The 9,197-nt window shown below is 34.9% G+C and overlaps 1 pseudogene; it reads left to right on the top strand.

Moving 5' to 3' along the window:
- Positions 1–4,739: 4,739 nt before the first annotated feature.
- On the top strand, positions 4,740–9,175 carry LOC110258286 (annotated as a pseudogene).
- The last annotated feature ends 22 nt before the right edge of the window (positions 9,176–9,197 follow it).

Genomic DNA, 9,197 nt, shown 5'->3' with positions numbered 1-9,197 from the left:
AACTGAAAGCCTTCTCACTCAAATCTGGAACAAGACAGGATCCCACTCTCACCACTGCATTCGACATAGTTTTGGAGTCCTAGACACAGCAATCAGACAAACAAAGAAATAAAAGGCATCCACATAGGAAGAGAAGAGATAAAACTGTCACTGTATGCAGAGACATGTACTATACATAGAAAACCGAAGGATCAACCCAAAACTACTTGAACTGATCAACAAATTCAGCAAAGTAACAGGATATAAGATTAACACTCAGAAATCAATCATATTTCTGAAATACTAACAAGAAATAAAAGAAATGAATACAAAAAATACGATACCTTTTAAAATTGCACATCAAAAAATCAAATACCTGGGAATACCCCTGACCAAGGAGGTAAAGGACTTATATGCTGATAACTATTACCATTAATCAAGGAAATTAAAGAAGATGTAAAGAAATGGAAAGATATTCCTTGCTCCCTGGATTGGAAAAATTCCATATCTAAAAATGGCCATATTACCCAAAGCAATCTACAGATTCAATGCAATCTCTATCAAAGTACCCATGACATTTTCGCACAACTAGAACAATCATCAAACATTTAATGGAACCACAAAAGACCCAGAATTGCCAAAGCAATCCTTAGAAACAAAAACCAACCAGGAGGCATAATTCTCCCAGACTTCAAGCAATATTACAAAGCCACAGTCATCAAAACAGTGTGGTACTGGTACCAAAATGCACATACAGGCCAATGGAACTGAATAGAGAGCCCAGAAATAAACCCTGACACCTATGGTCAATTAATCTTTGACAAGGGAGGCAGAACATAAAATGGGAAAAAGAAGTCTATTCAGCAAGCATTGCTGGGAACCTGGACAGCTGCATGCAAAGCAATGAAGTAGAACACACCTCACACCATGCACAAAAATAAACTCCAAATGGCTGAAAGACTTAAATATACGACAGGACACCATCAAACTCCTAGAAGAAAACATAGGCAAAACACTCTCTGACATCAACATCATGAATATTTTCTCAGGTCTGTCTCAACCCAAAAGAAAACAAAAAGACAACTTACAGAATGGGAGAAAATAGTTTCAAACCATGCAATGGACAAGGGCTTAGTCTCTAGGATATACAAGCAACTTATACAATTCAACAGCAAAAAAGCCAATCATCCAATGGAAAAATGGGCAAGAGACCTGAATAGAATATTCTCCAAGGAGATATACAGATGGCCCACAAGCACATTAAAAATGCTTAACATCCCTGATTATTAGAGAAATGCAAATCAAAATTACCATGAGATACCACCTCACACCAGTCAGAATGGCCATCGTTCATAAGTCCACAAATAACAAGTGCTGGAGGGGGCTGTGGAGAAAAGGGAATCCTCCTGTACTCTTGGTGGGAATGTAAACTGGTACAGCCACTATGGAGAACAGTTTGGAGATACCTTAGAAATCTATACATAGAACTTCCATATGACCCCACAATCCCACTCTTGGGCATATATCCAGACAAAACTTTCCTTCAAAAAGACACATGCACCTGCATGTTCATTGCAGCACTATTCACAATAGCCAGGACATGGAAACAACCCAAATGTCCATGACAGATGATTTGATTAGGAAGATGTAGTATATATACACAATGGAATACTACTCAGCCATAAAAAGAATGACATAATGCCATTTGCAGCACCATGGATGGAACTAGAGACACTCATACTGAGTGAAATGAGCCAGAAAGACAAAGACAAATACCATATGATATCACTTATAACTGGAATCTAATATATAGCACAAATGAAACTTTCCACAGAAAAGAAAATCATAGACTTGGAGCATAGACTTGTGGCTGCTGGGGGGAGATGGAGGGAGTGGGAGGGATCAGGAGCTCGGGGTTAACGGATGCAAGCTATTGCTCTTGGAGTGGATTTATAAAGAGATCCTGCTGTGTAGAATTGAGAATTATGTCTACATAGTTACATCACAACACAAAAGTGGGAGGAGAAATTGTGTGTATGTGTAACTTGGTCCCCATGCTGTACAGCAGAAAAATGAAAAGAAAATGAAGAGTGATTATCTATATTAGTGCAAGAACTGTGTTACATATGTTCATATATTTTAGTCTACTAGATACAAAAACTCAGGGTTGTAATCTCATTTACTAGTATGCAAATTATGACCCTGTGTGGTGACTGCCACTTATTTAAGGTATTACACCTAGATTTATGAAAATATAATTTACTGGTTCTGAAATATCTTTTACTATAAAAGTGATATATTTTCTAAAAGAGAATTTTATAGACATTTTAAGTAACATAGAACTGTTTCTGCATATACATTAATGATAAGGGTCATGTGAAACCCAGTGTCATAAACCTTTTTGGCTTTCATGATATATAAACTGAGGATATTAAGCAGGATGAGACATTTATAATCATCATGTTAGAGGTAAAAACTTATGTCTGAAATTAACATCTGCAAAAGAACTGATGGATCTAAAGAGATGGAAAAGCACTTTCCATGTTTGAGGACTAATATGAAGTCTTGAGCAGAATGAACATGGAGAATTGTTAAGACATGAGTTTGGGGAGGCAGCCAGCTTCTAAGTCATCTATGGTCTCTTAGCCAAACATATACCAGGGAATTTGATTTTAAAGAGTGTTAAAGAAATCAACTTTAGAGGTTTTCAACAGGGGAATAATAGAATTTGTATAAGATTTAAAGAATATTAGGAGTTTGATTGTGGTGCTGCTGGTTAACAGCAGCTTAGGTTGCTGCTGCAGATGGGCTAGGATCCCTAGCCTGGGAATTTTAACATGCTGTAGGTGCAGCCAAAAAAAAATTACTTGGGCTGCTTCATGAGACTATTTCATGAAGCAAAGAACAAAAGCAGAGAAAACTTGAAGGAGGCTACTGGATTAGATAAAGGAAGGAATGGTATGGTGCATTAATGATCAAATTTGGAATATATTTTAGAAGGAGAGTCAATGAAACTAATTATAATTTTCAGTAAGTAATGCAAGAGAAGCAAAGAAGTGAAAGATACTGTCCAATATAAATTCTAAACAATGATATGCAAAATGGTTCCATTTAGTTAGGGAATATCTAGGAAGGAGTAAGTTTATTGTGGAAAATTAAATATTTAGTTTTATAAATATGAAGTTTATGTTTATTTCAAGAAATCAATTAGATAGCTGCATGTACAAGTTTGAAAATTAAGGGAGAGATAGAGACTGAAGGCACACAGTTTTAGAGTGATTTAGCTATTATGGTGAACAAAAAAGAGGATCCAAGTAAAGACACTCACTAAGAAGGAGGTTGTAGCGTAGTGTTAGACTATCTGGGACAACTATTGCTGTGGGTTACATGATATGTCCGATCATACAACTATGGTTCTATTGTGTCCTCTTAAAATTTACATGTTGCTGTCCCAATCCCCAAAACTTTAAAATGTGACCTTATTTGGATATATGTTCTTTACAAAGGTAACTGAGTTAAAATAAAATCCCTTGGGTGACTCTCCGATGTTATTGGTTTTCTCATAAAGAGGAGAATTTGGATACAGACATGCTTACATGGAAAACATCTTGCAAACTTAAATGCATTCATCTTTAAGCCAAGGAAGGAGGTATGGAACAGGTCATTTCCTCACAGTCTTGAGGAGCATCCAATACTGTCGACACCTTGATTTTGAATTTCTAGCATCCACAATGATGTGGTGATAAAGTTCTACTGCTTATGCTGCTTTGTCATAGAATTTCTACAAACTAGTAAAGATTTGGGGGCTGGGAAGGTTGTAGGGAAAGTACCTATCATCTGAGAGAAAGTATATCTCATGATGAACAGAATGTTGCTAGAAATATGCTGTTAGTTTGAGGCCTCAAAAGGAATGAAGAACATCTTATTAAAAACAGGATGAACAATTATTGTTCTTAATAGGCCATCCTCCTAGCAACTAATGCAATGACTTTGGTCTATACCCTTACATTAAAATTTATTTTTACTGACTTTGAGGATTTAGATTGTATTAAATGAATCCTCAGTATGACAGTTTTGTGGCTTTATACATGGTGCAGCTTTTTATGTTATTCTCTTCCTATACTTTTTTGTTTTCTCACTTCTCATTTAAACTCCACTAAAGCATTGTTTCCTCTGGGAAGTACTTTCCAATCACACCTTGATTCAAATGTTTCTTAGCACAATATGAATATATTTATAATGGTATTTATTGAAATGGCTTAAAATATATAATCACATTATTATATGTCAAATCACTGAGAACATGGAAACATAAGATTATTCAAAATGGTACACCCAATTTTTAAATTGGAATATAGTTGATTAACAGTTTTGTGCCAACTTCTGCTGTCCATCATGGTCTATCCCAAGAGACAAGACATAGATAGCTCTTTGTGCTATATAGTAGGAGCATATTGCTTATCCATTATAAACAGAAATAGACTTGTGAACATAGAGAAAAGATTTATTGTTGCCTAGGGGAATGGGGGAGGGAGTGGGATGGATGGGGAGTTTGGGGTTCATAGATGCAAATTATTACTTTTCAAATGGTAACCCTAATTTCTATGGCAGGTCATATGATGCAAATAGATCCTCCAAAGGCATTTTAAAATTTGAATTAAAAAAGAAAATATTAAGCTGATAATACTTTCAAATATCTTTTCTTTGTTTTTTAGGTGAACTATTTCTAATATCTGAAATCAGTATTCATAAAATAATAGTTGGAACCAAGGAACAATGTGACTTACTTTGTCCTCCTGGGCCTCACACAGAATCCAAATGAACAGAAAGTCCTTTTTGTTATGTTTTTGCTCTTCTACATTTTGACTGTGGTGGGGAACATGTTCATTGTTGTGACTGTTACTTTCAGTAACACTCTGGGCTCACCAATGTACTTTTTTCTTGCTAGCTTTTCATTTACGGATGCCACTTAATTCTTCAGTCATCTCCCCCAAATTAATTTCACATCTGCTCTTTGGGGAAAATATCGTATCTTTCAAATTTTGTATGGCACAACTTTTTACAAAGTACTTATTTGGTAGATCAGAGGTCTTCTGCTGGTGATGGCTATGTGGCCATCTGTAAGCCCTTGCGTTATTTGGTTACCATGGGCCAAAGGCTGTGTTTTGTGCTGCTGGTTTGGTCCTGTACTGGAGGTTTTCTGCACTCAGGAATTCAACTGAGCACTATTTATGGGCTTCCATTCTGTGGCCCCAATGTCATTGATCACTTCATCTATGACATGTATGTTTTATAGACACTTGTCTGCACCGACACCTCTGTCATTGGCTTCTTAGTCGTGGCTAAGGGAGGACTGATCTTCAGTATTGTCTTTCTGCTCTCACTCATGTCTTATGGAGTCATCTTGCACTCTCTAAAGAACCTGAGTCAGGAACGGAAGAAGAAAGCCCTCCAGACCTGTGGTTCCCACATCACTGTGGTTGTCTGTTTCTTTGTTCCCTGTATTTTCATGTATGCAAGACTTGCCAATACTTTCTCCATTGACAAACTGTTGAGTGTGTTTTATACAATCATAACCCTCATTCTGAGCCCATTAATCTACAGTCTAAGAAATTCTGAGTTTACTAATGCTATGAAGAAGCTCCGGAGAAGCAGCACCCTATCTTGTAGGTAAGTCTGACATTCAACATGAAGAGGATCATATGACTTTTAGTTTCGACCTCTTGGAAACTAAATGCCTCTTAAAACTGACCTATTCCTTTCCTTTAAATCATTTATTATAATAAAGTGTTAACTGTATGATTGGGCAGTAATATGTTTACCTGATATAATGCCAACTCTCTATATAATGTCTTATTTATCACATTGACTGGAAAGTTGTAACACATATAAGGAGGGATTTGATAAAAAAATGCAATTAATAAAATTTTTCCATTTTCAATGATTTTTAATCAATTTATGCACTTATCTTTAACATTATTTTCTGAAGCTGTTTTTTTTTAGTTGTAGTCTTGCCATTTTGTCCATTCTAGTGAAACCATTTAATTCTATTAGTGAGTATATTTAATTTTATTATATACTATACATAATGTATATAATATATAATGTAATATATAATATTCTATTTCAGTTGCATTACATACAAAATATTCTGTCTGTTACATTTTTCTTTTTTAAAAAAACAAAAAAGGTATCCCCATTATGGCTCTGCAGATAGGAACCTTATTAGGATCCATGAGCATGCAGGTTCAATCCCTGGCCTTGTTCAGTTGGTTAAGGATCCAGTGTTGCTCTGAGCTGTGCTGTAGGTCACAGACACAGCTATAGGCAAGCAGCTGCAGCTCTGATTCTACCCCTAGAGTGCTTCCAATGGTAGCCATTTCCTATCTTTTTTTTTAATCTTTTTAGGGCTGCACCTGCAGCATATGAAGTTCCCAGGCTAGGCATTTAGAATCTGAGCTATGGCTGCTAGCCTATGCCACAGCCACAGTAACTTGGGATCTGAGTTGCATCTGCAGCCTACACACCAGCTTATGGCAATGCCCAATTCTTAACCCACTGAGCAAGGCTGGGAATCTGACCCTCATCCTTATGAATGCTAGTTGGGTTCCTTACTGCTGAACCGTAATGGTAACTCCCCATTTCCTATCCTTTGGATCTGAGCCTAATCATCACATTTTAAGAAATGCTTTCTCTGATTACATTATTCATAGTAAGATTCTCCCTCTAATTTCTGCAACAGCACTCTATTTGTTATATTGTAAGCTGTGAATAATTCTATACTTACCTTACTAAATTTTTTGCTTTATTATTTTACTCTTTTGTAAGAATATAAGATTCACTCAGGAAAGAACTTTTACGTGATTCCTCACCAACTTCCATTTTATTAATTTTTATGTTCTCACTTGAAACATTTCATTGAATAGGTACCTCAAATTTTTAAAAAGTCATTAAAAATCATAATTTAATACATAAAATTAGATATTGCATCTAAATTGGTGATAAAATTTTTTTAAGTCTAACCTAACTTGAAGGTAAAATAATTTTAGTATCAAATAAAAGAAATAAACACTCGCCATGGCAGGTTTGGGATCTCTGGTTAATTAATCTAACTGGAACCAAATGACTGAGCTGATATTTTATTCTTGACTGACAATGGCCTCGTTGTGGTTCTAAGGCTATTTTTTTTTCTGCTTCATCTCTTTCTCACCCTAACTGTGTGATTTAACCTACTAGTGTTTTTACATGTATGTGTACTTTTAAATTTTTCTGAAAACTCCCAGTGAATTTAATTAATCATCAGTCTTGGACACATTCCAATTCTAAGACTCAATGATAAATATGCTTAGAAGGGATAAAAAGTCCAGTGATCTTTGCCAATATCAGGAGAAAAAAATATGATATCTTTTTAAAAACTGATATGAATTGTTCAGGAGGTCCTTTGTTAGGTTTAAAGTATAGCATGAAGGAAAGAAAAGCACATGAATTTATCTCAAAATCTCAAGTCAACTATGCTGGCTCTACCAATAAGATAAAATTAGAAGGACTGTACCACTGAATGGAATTTTTCTGTTTTGAAATTAGTAGGACAATATGTTACTCAAAATAAAATTTCTTGGGAAATGATTGATCACTATCTTCCTATGTAAACATAGGATTTGCATGTCTTTTTGACAAATTATCCTATAACATAGTATTTTTTGTCTATATTTTGTGTGCATCATGACATTTATTTTAAATAAGATAGAGTGCAAATAAAAACAATTTTCTGAGTAATCAGAAAAATCCATGGAGAAATTGAGCAGATATGCAAATAAACAATTTCCTCAAGTAATAGTGAAGGCTTTTACCCTCTGTTGTTAAACCAGATGAAAGAATAATTCCATATCCCTAGGAGTGAGTTAAAAACTCATTCTTCATTTTGTGAATAAGCCTCCACAGGTAAGATTAATAGTGGAAATAATCCTTCAGAGTTGTGCGACTTTATTATGTAAGAAATTAAATTACTTTGAATAAGTCAAATTTAGATTCAGTTCTAGGTTTACCACTTAAAAATGTGTGACCTTGGGAAAAATAATGAGATATTCTGTACATTAAGTTTCCTAAACTATGAAATGGGATTATATTTGTTGTTACTGTAAATTTCAAGGTGATGTATTAAATTGTGTGTGCATGGTTGGAATCCACTCTAAGAGTTTAAGAAGTGTAGTGATAAGTCAGAACATGTAAAACATTGTGAGAGTAATCTGGGATGTTTCAGGAGAACACATTGTTGGAGTCCAGAATACAAGTGGAGAGACATGTCAAGAGGCTCTTTCTGTGGGCCAGGAGGAAAATGGAGGACAAGGGGGATGATCAAATTTGGGATGTATTTTGAAAGTAAAGAAAAGAGGATGGGATAAAGGTATAAATAAGTAATATAAGAACAATAAGGAGTGAAAAATTTTGGGAGTTTTTTCCTTTTTTTTTGTCTGAATAATTACACGGAAGGTGGTACCATTTAATGAGATTGGGAACTCCCTTTGTATTGTGGAAAATTTAAATTTTGCTTTTATATATACTAAATTGATATCCAAATATAGATGTTCAAGTTGTAGATATTGCCTCTTCAAGGTTGAAAATAAGTGGAAATACAGGGTCTGAGATACAAAGTAAAAGTGCTTTAGCATGCATTTTTGGGAAAGGAGGAATATCCAGTGCAGGACCCTAGGAAAGAAGTCTCAGTATGGTTTCAAACAATCCAAAACAGTAATGTTCTATTCATGTATTCACACAAATGATGGAAATTTTTTTATATGGGCCTTCAGTATTACACATTTTTGACTTTAGACATGGTGCAACTTTTCATGGAATTCCCTTCTTCTCTTGTTAATCACTTTTCCTTTTAAAACTCTACAAAAAAAGAATGCTTCCTCTGTGAGACTTTGATTCCATTTTGATTAACATATTCGTACACTGTGAATCTGGAATTGTATGAATATACTCACAGCCATATTTGTTACATGGATCTGGAATTGTCTGATCCCTTGTCTTCTATCATATCACTAAGCACAGGGAACTATGCTTTATTCAGTTTGGTAATCACAATCTCTATGCCATAAGTAGAAATTTTATACATATTCCTATAATTGAATGGATAAGTAAAAGGTTAAATTTATAACACATTAAAAAGTTTCCCCCACTGTTTTTTAGGTAAACTACTTCTAATATGTGAAGTC

The sequence above is a fragment of the Sus scrofa genome, unplaced genomic scaffold, assembly GCF_000003025.6.
Source record: "Sus scrofa isolate TJ Tabasco breed Duroc unplaced genomic scaffold, Sscrofa11.1 Contig1800, whole genome shotgun sequence".
In the NCBI taxonomy this organism is placed as follows: domain Eukaryota; kingdom Metazoa; phylum Chordata; class Mammalia; order Artiodactyla; family Suidae; genus Sus; species Sus scrofa.
Note: the sequence above shows the minus strand (reverse complement) of the source record. Positions and strands in the feature narration are given on the sequence as shown.